Source organism: Polypterus senegalus, chromosome 2 (assembly GCF_016835505.1).
Source record: "Polypterus senegalus isolate Bchr_013 chromosome 2, ASM1683550v1, whole genome shotgun sequence".
Classification (NCBI taxonomy): domain Eukaryota; kingdom Metazoa; phylum Chordata; class Cladistia; order Polypteriformes; family Polypteridae; genus Polypterus; species Polypterus senegalus.
In genome coordinates, this window is record NC_053155.1 from 53,701,508 (window position 1) to 53,717,577 (window position 16,070).

At 38.0% G+C, this 16,070-nt stretch overlaps 1 protein-coding gene across 5 annotated transcripts in view; it reads right to left on the reverse strand.

The window, feature by feature from the left end:
• nr1i2 (nuclear receptor subfamily 1, group I, member 2) overlaps nucleotides 1-16,070 on the reverse strand; it is a 269,066-nt gene that overhangs the window by 121,962 nt on the left and 131,034 nt on the right. For 3 of the 5 annotated variants that reach the window (XM_039743701.1, XM_039743706.1, XM_039743705.1), the window contains exons 3-4: nucleotides 1,721-1,859; nucleotides 835-931 (exon numbers count right to left, since the gene is read on the reverse strand). The gene's annotated coding sequence lies outside the window, so the exon portion shown is untranslated. Of the gene's footprint in view, nucleotides 1-834; nucleotides 932-1,720; nucleotides 1,860-4,588; nucleotides 4,653-16,070 lie in introns of all 5 variants that reach the window. The other 2 variants (XM_039743702.1, XM_039743703.1) reach the window with 2 other exon arrangements.

The following is a 16,070-nucleotide window of genomic DNA, read 5'->3' on the forward strand; positions in this document are numbered from 1 at the left end:
TTATAATTAGTCTTATAATTGATGTACTATTTTGACATCGTCAGAGTATTTCACAAAAAGGAAATGAATCACCCTTACTAATATACAATGATAAAATGTATAGGTCTGTTGTTATTGTTACCAGGGTTATTATGGCACACATATTGTAATATGGCTTACTAAAAATATTCTAACTTTCAGGAAGCTTTTCAACTACTTTAAACAAACAAGCTTTAGGAGTCCAATGTGAATGATGTGAAAGATTTGCTGATAAAATTAAAATGCTGATTGGTCATTTTCAAGAGCAAAGCCTTTTCTGCCACAGATGTAAACTGGCAGACCACAAAAATAAGAAAAGGATCAGGAGTTGAAATGTTTAAATTTAAACAATCAGAGATCAAAGTGAACATGAACAAAAGAAATAGCACTTGCAAAAGGTTTACAGATTTTGTCCACAAACCTGAACAACTGATAACAGGTGACCCCAGCTTAAATACCATTGATGATGGCATGGTAGCATTTTCATGCACATTTCTGTCTGGTTTGGGGTTTGTAATGTAAATGTGTGTGTAATATTATCTAGAAACAAAATGGCACTGTGAGGTAATAATAAAATAAAAAAAGTCTTTATACAAAATGGAGAAAAAAAAAATAAAAAAAAAAATACACCAGCCTTGAAAAACCTAGGAAAAATCTGACAAGGCCTAAAGAAAAATGTAATCAAATCATAACATATCTAGATTTTAGTGAAAACTATAAAAGGTATGAAAATACATTGAATTACCATGCTTGTTAAAGCAATTGATATTCTAGATACTGCACGTTGACATAAAAGATCAAAGAAAAAAGACTCACCAGTTCAGAGCCAGTAGTGGAATGGCTCAGAAAATCAATCCCATCCAGTGCACTTGCTTTGGTTTATCGTTTTAGGCTTGATGTGAAAACTGAAACACTGCAAGAGAAGAGTAGGAGCTATTACTGAAAACAATAGCCATGTAAGTTACATCTACATGTACCCCTGATTGCTCCTCATACCATCTTAATTATTCATTTCATTTCAGTTTAAGTGCAGGCACAGAGCGCTGTCATAAATTCTCAGGTAAAATTCAAGTATACATTTTACAAATGACTAACTGCAGAATTAGAACACATAAAGACACAAATTTATTATAACACACAGAAAACAAAGTATTTGAAACTATTTAACTGATTAATCAGCTAGATTAACCTGAATAAAACTGATCAAACTGATAAAAATAAATGGAAACCAACAACATATGTCCAAAAATTAATAGTTTCACTTTGGGTAGTTGATGGTTATAACTCTTACTCACACCAAAGTTAAATGCTCTTAGGGTAGTGTTGGGTAGGATATGCTGAACGGAACAGAGAAATGAGAGGCACTGCTAAGAAAGAACCTTACACAAATCTTATTTAATAAAAATACATAATCACTAAGAACTACAGCGCAAACTTTGCTTGATTTTGGTTGGATCCATAAAACATGTTGTTGCTGTGCACACATCTTACCAGCCTCTCTGCAGAAGCTCTATTTTTGTTAGCAGTAATCACAAACCATTTGAGTTCAATCTATGCCATATGCTCTTGAACTGTGGGTCTAGGTCACATGTTGTTTGAGTTTGGGTTGTGACTTAAGGGTAAGGGTTGCATATAGTTTGCGGAGTGTCTTGCAATGAGTTGACGTGGGCAGTAAAAGCAAATGCCAATAGTCCATCACAACCTGTGTTGGTGATTCTCCAAGGGGATACCCCTCCCCCAAATCCAGGATAAGGGTTAGCAGCGATTCTTGAATGGGGAAGAGAGTTGGCGGTGATTCTCAAAGGGGGAAAAGCGGATGACAGTTGGAGTGATTCTGGGTCCTAAAGAGACAAAAAAAGGCAAAATTGGGTCAGGAGAAACAACAGTTTAAGAACCACTGCTTTGTACAAACTGCTGATGCATGCAGATGTGCTACCTAGGTTATGGTAGCTGATACTTCTGATCTAGGGGGATAGTGTTACAGTCATACACCAAAAAGAGAAGGACATTTTTACAGTAAACATGAAATCCAGGGATATGATGATGACAGCCTCAGAAGCTGCAGCGACATGCAAAGCGAATAGCAGTCTGCCAGGTAGTGATGTTAATCTGAAAGACTGAAAGGAACACAGAATGGTAAAATATTTCACTTAAAAGATATAAAAAATATAGGAAGGATGACTTGGTGAGAAATTAAAGTACCTTCTCATTGGTGAGAAAATCATCATTCTCACCGCCACCAGAATAGCAATGTTTTCAGACATTCATGCCTTTCAGTCAGGCATAGAAAAGTGTAAATAAAGAACTCAAGACATGTTTTGACTTGAGATGTGCAAGCAAATTGAGGACATGTTTTGCCTTGTCTTTATTATCACCTCTCCAAAAGTCCATGATGAGCCACAAAATCCTGGACATGCAAGGTAGTTTAAAACAACAGACCATTCTTCAAGAATGTTTTGAACAGCATCAACGTCCTACACAACTACAACAGGTACTTTACCAAACAGGCTTTAGAATAGGGCATCCACAAATGTGATGTACAAACTGATTTCAGTCTTTACTGCAGAGGTTTTCTCAGAGATTGTTAACATGGGACAAAAAGTCCCAAAAAATGTTAGATATATTGCCTAGTTATTAGGAGAAAACACCACAGGAGAGAGAGAGAGAGAGACTCTTAACCTTAATCTTCTAGAATATTATAACACTCCAAAGGACAACTTCATCTGATGTAAGGAAAAACACTCAAACAGCAAACGGAGACTGTCGAAACCAAAGAGTTACAGCTGCAACTAAGCCTAACCTTGTTAATAATTGATACAGAACAATCTTATTTTGTGTATAATACTGGGCAGGTGTAACACAGAAACTTCAATCTGTACTGCTGACAGCAGTTTTGACTGAGAATGGAATCCAAAGAGGGCACAGAGACGTCAGAATTCATGCAGCGTTTGTAACTGAGAAGACTATCATTAAATAAACAAAGCTTGGGACGTGTAACCAGGACCACACTCAAAGAACAGAGCAGAAGGTCGTTAACCAGAAACAGTACCCATAACCAGAGTCAATATACCCAAGATGTACATTGTAAACAGAGGGCAGGAGAAACAGTCATAACCAGTAAATTCAAAACAAACACTATGAAATGACTCAACGGTTTTATTTTCTTTTGTAAATCAAATGTTGAATGACTATGAACATGTGTGTCTGGCTAATTTTGCTAATGACATCATGACTTCTGTTCTTAATTCCTATTAGACAGTTTCTGCAGTGGCTTTCAGCACCTGGTTATAGTGCCATTGGTAGCAGTTTTGTCCTAGAGCCTTTGGTCAGCAGCTCAGAATGTGCTCCAATTGCCTGGATTGAGGACAAATTGGAGACTCCAGCTACTGCTGTGTGTATTTAGTTCTGATTATTCCAATATATATTTCCTAAGATGCTTTTGTCATTGGCCATTCAGCTGTATGTTGGTTGGTATACGATAACTTTTTGAAATCAAAAAGGTGAAAATGAGCATGACAAAGGCAATACCCAATGTACAATGTACTACTGTCACTGCACAATGAAATTTCGGGAAACTTAATGGTGACGTCAGAAAATCAGGTTATGAGACTGCTCACACTACAAGACAGCTGACTGAAATTTCTGACATGACAGAAATTCTTCTCATCATTCAGCATCCCAGTCATGAAATACATAGCAACCCCTCTCATGCTGCACGTGAAATGATGACCAATAAAGCTGAAATTTGGGACAATTCAGAAAATCAGCCAGTGATAGCAAACTGGGCTTAAAATTTTAGCAGAATTGCACAGTTTATGCATGGCAGTACCTTAAAGGGATCGTAATGGTGCTGGCCATGAGATTTATCACAAAACTGCAGTGATTGGAAATGTATTTGCCTTTTGTACATGCATGCAGCATTCAAGCTGTACAATATGAAATTTAGATGTATACAGGAAAGCAACACAACCAGTGCTATGGAATGCAGCTCTTCTACTGTACAGTATGTCAGCTATGTTGTAATATGGCTTTCTTACATGAAGTGTGTCCAGTCATGTGCAGGATCTAGTTAGGGAAGGGTCTTGTAACAAGCATGAACAAATCAGAGCAAGATTAGTATCTGAGTTTTTGAAAAACTGTGTTTTCACACATCTACACCACAACAATATGGCTCTGGAGAACACTTTCAAAAGCCTCCATTTTCAGGGGTTGAAAATGCTGAGGTAGTGTGAATGGCAGAAAACAAGAGACTAACGGCTGTGTTTGTATACAAAAATGTAGTTGTCTGGACGGGGGCCTAACTTCATTATTACCTTAGTGTTTTAGTTTTACCAATGGTGACTAAAAATGATCAGAAAACATTACAATTTTATTTTACAGTTAGTAGTACAGGCAGGTTAAGTGACATGCTCAGGACCTGAACTAGCAGTCTTACGAAAGTCTAATGCCTTAATCACTACCCAGCACTGCCTGCTTTCTTACTTCTTCCCTATTTAACAGTAATAGTGAAATGAGTTAAAAATGAAAGGATTGAATTGCCTTTGAGTGTAGGTCAAAGATCTCATCTTACACTGTTTCAACCAGGTCAGAGGGTACAACAATGCATCTGCTGCCCAGGAGACATCATGAATAATCTGACATAAAGACAAACAAGAAAATAACGCATTCATTGTTAAACATCAATATAAAAATATAAAAGCCAATAAATTATTCAAAGATATGTGAACTAAAAGGAAGTCAGTGAATGAATGTATTACATACAAAATACAAAAGTTGTACAATAAACATAACATATTATTCAAACATTAGCATGACACAGAACAGGTGCTTCATTCATGCCTGTTTAGCTTTGTTCAATGAAGGCTTGTGGAGGGCCAAAGCCTATCATAGCAGCATCAGGTGTAAGAAAGAAATTAAAACTGAATGCAGTGCCAACTACCAACTCATCACAGGGCACACTTACACACGCATACACATACTCACGCTCATTAACACTAGGACAATGTAAAGTCAGCAGTTATTCTAATACTTGTCTTTGAGATGTGTGAAAAAATCCCATACAAATATTGGAAGAATTTGCAAACTTCATATACACAGTGACCAGGGCAAGACTTGAACCCAGTCTTCTGGAGCTATATTAAAACATTAGAACACTGTAGATGAGAACAGGCCATTCAGCCCAACAAAGCTCGACAGTCCTAGCTACTTATTTCTTCTAAAAAAACAATAAGTTGAGTTTTGAAAGTCCTTAAAGTCTTACTGTCTACCACACTACTTGGTAGCTTATTCCAAGTGTCTACTGTTCTTTGTGTAAAGAAAAACTTCCTAATGTTTGTGCGAAATTTACCCTTAACAAGTTTCCTGCATTCTTGATGAACTAATAACAGTCTTGATCCACTGTACTAATTCCCTTCATAATTTTAAACACTTCAATCATGTCACCTCTTAATCTTCTTTTGCTTAAACTGTAAAGGCTCAGCTCCTTTAATCTTCCCTCATAATTCAACCCCCGTAGCCCTAGAATCAGCCTAGTCGCTCTTCTCTGGACCTTTTCTAGTGCTGCTATGTCCTTTTTGTAGCCTGGAGACCAAAACTGCACACAGTACTCAAGATGAGGCCTCACCAGTGCATTATAAAGCTTGAGCAGAACCTCCTTGGACTTGTACTCCACACATCTTGCAATATATCCTAACATTCTGTTAGCCTTCTTAATGGCTTCTGAACGCTGTTGGGAAATTAATAGCTTAGAGTCCACTATGAATCCTAAATCCTTCTCATAAGGTGTACTCTCGATTTTCCGACCGCCCATTGTGTATTCTAACCTAATATTTTTACTTCCTATGTGTAATACTTTACATTTACTGACATTAAATTTCATCTGCCACAAATCTGCCCAAGCCTGTATGCTATCCAAGTCCTTCTGTAATGATATAATGGATTCCAAATTATCTGCTAATCCACCTATCTTGGTATCATCTGCAAACTTAACCAGCTTGTTACTTATATTCCTATCTAAATCATTTATATATATTAAAAATAGCAGCGGCCCTAGCACTGAACCCTGTGGAACACCACTCTTAACATCGGCCAGTTCTGATGAGGTTCCTCGCACCATCACCCTCTGCTTCCTGTGTCTGAGCCAATTCTGCACCCATCTAAAAACATCACCCTGAACTTCCACTTCTTTTAACTTGATGCCCAACCTCTCATGTGGCACCTTATCAAATGCTTTCTGAAAGTCCAGATAAATAATATCATAAGCTCCAATTTGATCATATCCTTTTGTTGCAACCTCATAGAATTCCAGCGTGTTAGTAAAACATGACCTCCCTCTTCTGAACCCATGCTGACTGTTCAGAATAACTCCTGTCCTTGCCATGTGTTGCTCAATCTTATCCTTAATAATTCCTTCCATTAATTTTCCTGTGATGCATGTTAAGCTTACTGGCCTATAGTTGCTTGGATCTGCCCTGTCACCCTTTTTATATAATGGGATGATATTTGCCATTTTCCAGTCCTTTGGAATCTCTCCAGTGCACAGTGACTTCCTAAAAATATGTGTCAAGGGTTTATATATGTACTCACTAGGATAAATATTATCTGGGCCTGGTGATTTGTTTGATTTCATCTTATTTAATCTGAGCAGCACTTCTCCCTCTACAATTTCCAAATCCCTCAGTACCTCCTTAGTAGTCGTGTTTACCTCTGAGAGGTTATCCACTTGCTCACTTGTAAACACCTCAGAAAAATATAAGTTTAGGGCATCTGCTATTTCATTGTCTGTATCTTTTAATTCCCCTTTACTATTTCTGATGAACTTGACCTCCTCCTTAACTGTTCTTTTACTACTAAAATACTGAAAGAATCTCTTGGGGTTTTCTTTCGCCTTATCTGCTATATTCCTCTCCAACTGTCTTTTAGGCTCTCTGATATCCTTCTTAATGGTTGCCCTCATGTTCTCATATGCGCTACGATTCTCTTTGCAGTCATTAGTCTAATATGCCTTATACAGCAGTTTTTACCTTTGCAACTTCTTTTTTAAATCTTTATTAATCCATCGTGGAGTTTTTCTTAGTTTCCTATTAATTCCAAATTTAGGTATGTATCTGTCCTGCATTACATGTAAAACATTTTTAAACCTGTTCCACTGCTCCTTGACTGTCTCCACATTTAAAAAACTTATTCCAGTGTATCCTACTTAGACTTCGTCGCATCTGCTCAAAATTAGCCCTACCAAAGTTCAACTTAACAATTTTAATCTTTGCATCTGAACTCTTACAAAATACTGAGAATTGTATTACATTATGGTCACTTGACCCTAGTGGCTCAATCACCTCTACACCCTCAATTCTATCCTGATTATTACAGAATACTAAATCCAGACAGGCTTCACCCCTTGTTAGTGCTTTAACATGCTGTGTTAAAAAACAGTCGCTGATTACTTCTAAAAACTCCTGCTCTTGTGCTCCTCCATCTGTAAGGTTATCCCAGTTAATATTTGGATAATTAAAGTCCCCCATGACTATAATATCCCCCTGTAAACTTGCCTTTTTGATATTACTAAAAAGATGTGTGTTACTGTCTGAATTGGGTGGTCTATAACACACTCCTAAAATAAGACCTCTTTCCCTAATATTTTCCAGGCAAAGCCACATGTCCTCAATAAGATGGGGCTCATCATCCAACTGAAGATGACTTACATTTAAACCCTGTTTGGCATAAACAGCAACCCCACCTCCTTTTCTGTTCTGTCTATCCTTTCTAAAAAATGTGTATCCCTCTATGTTACACTCATCCCCATCTTTGTTATTTAGCCAGGTTTCCGTTATTGCTATAATATCATAATTATGTTCTGCTACATACAACTCCACCTCACTTACCTTATTTTTGATACTTCTAGCATTAAGGCAAGCTATTTTTAGTGTGTTAATCCTTCTACATTTATGTGTTTGCTTAGAATTTACATTACTATGCATTTTTATTTCTACACCATTGTTTGTTCTTCCATGTATAGATCTAAATCTGGCCTGTCCTAAACTCCCTGCTCTCCCATTCCCTAGTTTAAACAATCCTCGACTAGCCTACACATACGCCTCCCCAATAAATTGGTGCCCCTCCGGTTCAGATGTAACCCGTCACGGCGGAACAGGTCCCATCTGTTCCAAAAGGAGTCCCAATGCCCCATAAACCTATACCCTTCTACCCTGCACCAAGATTTGAGCCACGCGTTAAGCATTCTAATCTCCTCCTCAATCTTACCTGGACTGGCGCGTGGCACAGGCAGAACTTCGGAGAAGACTACCTTGTCAGTTCTGCTCTTCAGCTTGGTACCTAACTCTTTGAATTTGGAACGCAGAATTGACAGACTACCCTTATGTATGTCATTTTTCCAACGTGGACAATGACAATTGGATCCACCCCCACTCTGGCCAAGAGCCTATCCACCCTTCCAGGGAGGTCTCCCACCTGAGACACGGAAGGCAACACACCGTGCGAGACTCTCTCTCTCTCTCTGGAGCACACCTGCACTTCAATCCCCCTAATGATTGAGTCCCCAACTATCACTACCTCTCTCTTTTTGAGAACCAGTTTTGAGGTGGCCCGTTGGGGCTCCTCAACCCTGCCTACCACCTCAGAATTATCAGAGTCACCGTCCAGCTCCACCAGGACATGATAACGGTTAGACACTTCTAATTCTGGGGTTGATGCCCCCAGACAGTGTGCACCCTTTCTTAACATCGGCCAATTCTGATGAGTTTCCTTACACCATCACACTCTGCTTCCTGTGTCTGAGCCAATCCTGCACCCATCTAAAAACATCACCCTGAACTCCTACTTCTTTTAATTTGATGCCCAACCTCTCATGTGGCACCTTATCAAATGCTTTCTGAAAGTCCAGATAAATAATATCATAAGCTCCACTTTGATCATATCCTTTTGTTGCCTCTTCATAGAATTCCAGCATGTTAGTAAAACACAATGTCCCTCTTCTGAACCCATGCTGACTGTTCAGAATAACTCCTGTTCTTACCAAGTGTTGCACAATGTTATCTTTAATAACTCCTTCCATTAATTTTCCTGTGGTGCACATTAAGCTTACTGGCCTATAGTTGCTTGGATCTGCCCAGTCACTCTTGTTATATAATGGGATGATATTTGCCATTTTCCAGTCCTTTGGAATCTCTCCACTGTGCAGTGACTTCCTAAAAATATATGTCAAGGGTTTATATATATGATATATATGTATGATATCCTTCTTAATGGCTGCCCTCATGTTCTCTATGATTCACTTTGCAGTCAGTCATTAGTCTTATATGCTTTATAAAGCAGTTTTTTCTTTTGCAGGTTCTTTTTTAAATCTTTATTAATTCAATGTGGAGTTGTTATAAATTTCTTATTCATTCCAAATGTAGGTGTGTATCTGTCCTGCATTACATGTAACACAATTTTAAACCTGTTCCACTGCTCCTCGACTGTCTCCACATTTAAAAGCTTATCCCAGTGTATCCTACTTAGATTTTACTGCATCTGCTCAAAAGTAGCCCTACCAAAGTTCAACTTAACAATTTTAGTCTTTGCATCTTCACTCTTACAAAACACTGAGAATTGTATTATATTATAGTCACTTGACCCTAGTGGTTCAATCATCTCTACACCCTCAACTCTATCTTGATTATTACAAAATACTAAATCCAGACAAGCTTCACCCCGTGTTGGTGCTTTAACATACCGTGTTAAAAAACAGTCACTTATTACTTCTAAAAACTCCTGCTCTTGTGCTCCGCCATCTGCAAGGTTATCCCAGTTAATATTTGGATAATAAAAGTCACAGATGACATAATATCTCCCTGTAAACTTGCGTTTTTGATATCCCTAAAAAGATGTGTGTTGAAATTACTGTCTAAATTGGGTGGTCTATAACACACTCCTAAAATAAGACCTGTTTCCTTAATGTTTTCCAGACGAAGCCACATGTCCTCACTAAGATGGGCTCATCATCCAGCTAAAGAGGACTTACATTTAAATTCGGTTTGACATAAATAGCAACTCCATCTTCTTTTCTGTTCTGTCAGTGTTTGAAGTTAATACAGTATTACATTCTGACACCCCTCATTATCAGTGTTTTTGTTCTTCTACTTACCCCTTTAACACTAACAATAACACTAACAATAATATATAAGTCATCTTAATCTTTATGGAAGTAAATTCAAGATTCTAGTGTACTAAGGTGTGAAATATAGTTGTTGTGAGAGGATATAATCATAGGATATGCATACATCAGAGCTCTACACTAGTGTTAAAGCTTGTCTGAGTGGAGTATAATCTCAAGGGACGATAAAGATACTGCATGTTCAGTTTGGGAAAAATATGAGGCTAGCTGTTTCCTGGTTTGCTGTTTCTTATTTTGAAATTTCCTGTGGCTTGTAAAAAAAAGGGAAAAGTCAAATCAACAGTCTCATTAGACTCCTAAAGTATCTGTTATGGTTTTAGAATTCCAAACAGTTCTAAAAATGCCTAACAGAGGAGGAAATCCATTCAGACCCTGGGTAGATATAAAGGCAAAGACAGTCTTTATTTTTTTAAAAAGTTCATTCTTGTTGAAGAGCTTTTTTTTGTTAGAATAAATGTCCATAGAGCACAAAAGGCAAAATGGATTTGTTTAAAACAATACGTCTGTTCTAAGTCCCAATACAAGAATTCATAGGTCAAAATTCAATAAATCTCAAAAGCAAAGTAACCCACCAAAAACTCCCAAGGGCATTCAAATGAACTACCAGGAACTGTGGGAAACCCTCACCTTTATGGGGCTGAGTACAGTCACCGGTGGTGATGGTAATGTGATCCCACCTCTTGGAGAACCACCGACAAGATAAAAGGCACATAACACAGTCATAGAAAACAAAGCAGGTAATTAACACAAGTAACATTTTTGATTTGTGAGGAACCCTGGCTGAAACATAACAGTATGATGTTGGTGTTTATTGTTTTTAAGTAAACAAGCTTGCTATTTATAATAAATTTGTGGCAGTGATCAATTCCCAGCTCAAAATGATTTGATCCTGTCACACAAACAATATTCAAACTTGGTGCAATCCTCAAAAATCAAATAGAACAGACCAGACCTCCCTGCTCAAAAGGTAAAAATAACTAAATAGCTCTCACCTCAGGTTGACTAGCTTTAAAATCAAAGGGCAGGCTTCCAACCTGCACAGGCCCAAAACCCGGACAAAAGTTTTAAAAGAGGTCAAGATACTAAATGTACACAAAAATGAGAAGAGAGAAAAACTGTAAAAAGCAGGTAGCACAGAGCTGTCATTCCTGCCTCATAGTGACAGGGTCTGCTTGAGTTTTGCATGCTCTTTCCATGTATTTATGATTGGGATACTGTGTGGCCACCAGAGCGTGCTCATGTCACCTAAACCTGACACAGACAGACGCAGGATGCGAGTTCAACACACACACATTTATTTTTCCTCGTGGGAAATGCTTTCCCTCATTTCCCACCTTCACAGCACAGTCCCAAAGCACAGAAAACAGCACAAAATACCCTTCTCTTCTTTTTTCTTTCCTTCTCCTTCCAGATCTACTCCTCCTGGCAAGCTTTGTCCTCTTCCACCTGAGTCTGTCTCTTCCAAATGAAGTGAGGTGGCTCCTTTTATGCAAGTCCTGGGAGTACTCCAGGTGGCTCATCAGCATTACCTGAAATAACTCCCAGGTGTGGTGGAAGTCCAATGTAGGCCTCTGCAGCAGCTCCCCCTTGTGGCCCCCACGGAATCCAACAGAGCTGTACCAAACTCCACCTCCCAGCATGCCTTGAGGGAATCCGTGGTACCAAGGCCGCCCCAGTGGGCGGCCCTCTAGCGTTCTGAGGAAGGTAGTGCCTCTCTCCCCAGGTCCTTTCATCCGGCTGGCATCTCGGCCACGTAATGGCCATTGGCACCCATCACAACTGTTATTTGTACAAAGTACAATGAAACTCTTATGTGCTTTTTACAGTAGAGCACTCAGTGTGAGTCATGCTCTGTAAGCTTTGTATAATAATACAGAATGAAAGGGAAGAAAAGTAAGGATCATTTAGGAAAAACATAATCACATTATGTGAGTGCTCATCTGTCTATTATTAAGACATGCCAGAACATAACTTTTGACAAAATAGAATTGCTGAGGCAAAAGTAGGAGAAAAAGCAGAACATAGCTTGACATTGGGGGCTTGTTGTGTTTTCATAACGCCATCTATGATGGTAGCTGTGAGTAGACAAGCGAAAAGGAAATGCACTCTTGCCTCAAGAAAAATAGTTCTATCAATCCATGATAAAATATAATTATTTCTATTTTCCATTCATTATCACTAAAATGACTTACAAATGTGAAAGGCATATAGTCTTGCATCAAAACCTTTGCTGCTTTAAAGTGGACATATTCTGTAAGTTTTAAGGCTTTTGTTACCTGGCTGTACCCATGGCTCATGTATTCAACTGTAAAGCACCAGTGCGGGCAACATATATTTCAAATTTTATACAAAGCACTCGACTTTAGGAACCAATTTTGTGCGACAAATGAATACATACAGTACCATCTTGGTGAAAAAATAACTTTGACTTGAAAAATACAAAACTTATCCTGTAATTTGAGAAATTCATGGTAGTGACTAGCATTGCGAAGCAAGCTAGAGGCACAGTATTTCTTCTGACAGAACAGAAAAATTGTCTCCATTATTAACCTCAGGTGCCCTGAACTAAAATAAGTTTCAGTACATATACTAGCTAATTATGATAAACACATTTTGTACTTCAATTTTGATTGCCAAATGCACAGAATGTGCAAAAGCTTTTAACATTAAAAAGGGCATGAACATCTTAAGCCTGATTATTTTAGACTCTTACCATGTTCTCTCTTAAATTGGTGCAGACAGCCTGGTGACCATCCTGCTGCTCTTGTTTCACCTGGAAGGAGCGCCTTGGAAGAGTTATACTGAATGCCGACTGTGACGTGCTCTTCAGTGTAAAGGTTTGCCCTCACTTTACCTCACCTACTATGTCTGAAACAATTACAAAGAGTAACTTTTTCAGCAAAAGAAATATTTTGAGTAAACTCATTTGTATGTTGCAGAATCCTTTGCACAGGATTTTTGTTGGATGACTAATGTGAACTTCTGTAAGGGGTAAGCTGCTGATTCAGAAATGTAGGAGGTTGCATTTGAAAAAGTGAAAAAACATCAAGAATTTAAAATGAACAAAATGGCTTTAAGTTTGCATTGTCTGCCCTACTTGTCACCATTTTCATGAATTATCAATTTTTCAAATGTGATGGTGGTAATAACAAGTAACAGAAATTAGGGGAAAAAACTGCTTGTTTTGCAGGCATTTGGCCTTCAGAACAAAGTGTAAAGCAAAGGTCGGCAAAAGTTGGCAGTTGAAAAAGCTGCAGTTGCTGAAAGTCAGTCAGTCAGTCATTTTCTAACCTGCCCAGTCCCGAACAGGGCCACAGGGGTCTGCTGGAGCCTATCCCATCGAGCATAAGGGCTTAAGGCAAGGAACAAACCCTGGACAGGGCGCCAGTCCACCACAGTGTTACTGAAAGTTTAATGTATAATCATTTAAAGCTTTGTTAGTTAATAAGTTAATAAGTCCAATATTAATCAAAAATATCATTCTTTTTTACGTTTAAGCTTTTTTTATTTCAATATTGTATAATTAACAGTGTAGTCTTGTTTGTCTTCTTGTTGAAGTTATTTTAGTTGTGTTGACTCATATCATGATGTTCTCAAATTCTATATATAAAATGATTCAATATTTACATACAGCACATATTCATATGCTTACTTTAATTATTTGGAAAAAAATAGTATAAAGATTAATCATTTACAAAATAATCATTTGTGGCAGCCCTAGAAAAAGTTCCAATTTTCTGTACACTAAATATATTGAAACTGCATCACTCTCAATGTAATTTCATGCAAATACCTGTCCATCCACAGAGATGGTGCTTTAACACATCTTTATTGTGTAATTCTGATTGTTTCTCTAAAGTAGCAGCTCAGCTGGAAGAGCTATAGATATATACAGATTGCACTAATGATCACTCAGCTTATGTCTTTAGAGAACACACGTCCTCAGATGATTGATACCAAATATGAACAACTGAAAAACATCAACATGCTGGCAGCTTGAGTCATTCTGCATCAGAAACAGAATTGGTTTATCTACATTTCTATATTCTGAGATTGACAGACCACGACAACCATATTTTGACTGAAGAAGATATGAGAAAGGTGCCGACACCATCATATTTCCTAATTGTATTCCAAATTACAACTAGCCCTCTGTTTGCCCATCCACTCTTTCATATTTATTTTTTGCCAATATATTTGCCAATGTAACATTTTCTGGTTTCACCCAGGTTGTCTGATCGCTTCCCCACATTTTGAGGGTATTTCTGCAGAAGTGTTTACAGTCTAATACTCATCCTGAATCAATATACTTCTGGTCACAAGGTGACCTTATTCTAACCCCAAGTCACAGGGGTCATCCATCTTTTATTTATCCTACTTATTCAAGACACCACGTGTTACATTTAATTCTAACATTGCCCATCGCCATAACTGTGCAACATTAAAAAGTATCTAAAGGTTTCAGTGAAGCTACCAAATCTGAAAATGTTGTCAAAACAGCAATCTTCAGACAATTGTAATTCTATATCTATGTAGAAATAACAAAATCACAGACTTGATAAAGCTAAAGTACCTTTGTGAATCAAGAAAAGCTAAAGAATAAAGAGAAGCACAGACGGTGAAAGATGCGACATGGCCTGGCTCATTATACAGTAAACCCTTGTTTATCGCGGTTATTCCGTTCCAGACTCTACCGCGATAAATGAATTTCCGCAAAGTAGGATTCTTTATTCATAAATCAAATATTTTCGCAGTTAGAGCACAGAAAACCTGTTTACGACCTTCTAAATATGTTTTTTAACATTATTAGAGCCCTCTAGACATGAAATAACACCCTTTAGTCAAAAGTTTAAACTGTGCTCCATGACAAGACAGAGATGACAGTTCTTTCTCACAATTAAAAGAATGCAAACATATCTTCTCTTCAAAGGAGTGTGCATCAGGAGCAGAGAATGTCAGAGAGAGAGAGCCAGAGAGAGAGAAAAGCAAACAATCAAAAATCAATAGGGCTGTTCGGGCTTTTAAGTATGCGAAGCGCCGCCGGACAAAGCAGCTGCAAGGAAGAGAGCAATGTGAAGGTAGTCTTTCAGCTTTTTTTATAGGAGCGTCCATATCCTCTAGACCAGTGTGTGAACACCCCCTCTGCTCACACCGCCTCCGTCAGGAGCAGAGAATGTCAGAGAGAGTGAGAAAGACAGAGAAAAGCAAACAATCAAAAATCAATACGTGCTGTTCGGGCTTTCAAGTATGCGAAGCACCGCGTGGGAAGCATATCCAATATCATTGAGGAGTTTTATTTCATACATAATACGTGCTCTGATTGGGTAGCTTCTCAGCCATTTGCCAATAGTGTCCCTTGTAGGAAATCAACTGGGCAAACCAACTGAAGAAGCATGTACCATAAATTAAAAGACCCATTGTCCGCAGAAATCCGCGAACCACCCAAAAATCCGTTATATATATTTAGATATGCTTACATTTAAAATCCGCAATGGAGTGAAGCCGCGAAAGTCTAAGCGCGATATAGCGAGGGATCACTGTATTATGTAAGAAAAAGCCAGACAAATGTCTACAAATGTCACAAAGCTACTGTCCATGTCATTATGTCTTCCTTCTAGACTGTGATGAAAGATGGTGAAGTGAAGCTTCATTTAGGGACCAACAAATAAAATGGCATGACATTCTTCTTTTTTATAATTTGTGAATCGTTTTCTAAAAAAAACATACACTTAAAATAGTTTATTTCATCAACCAATCCATGGAATTGACCTTGATGTTATAACAGATGTTTTCATATTTGGGCAGAGACAATGAACACTTACTAAAAGTATTAAGTTCAGTAAAGGATTATATAGAATAAATATAATACACAGGATACAAA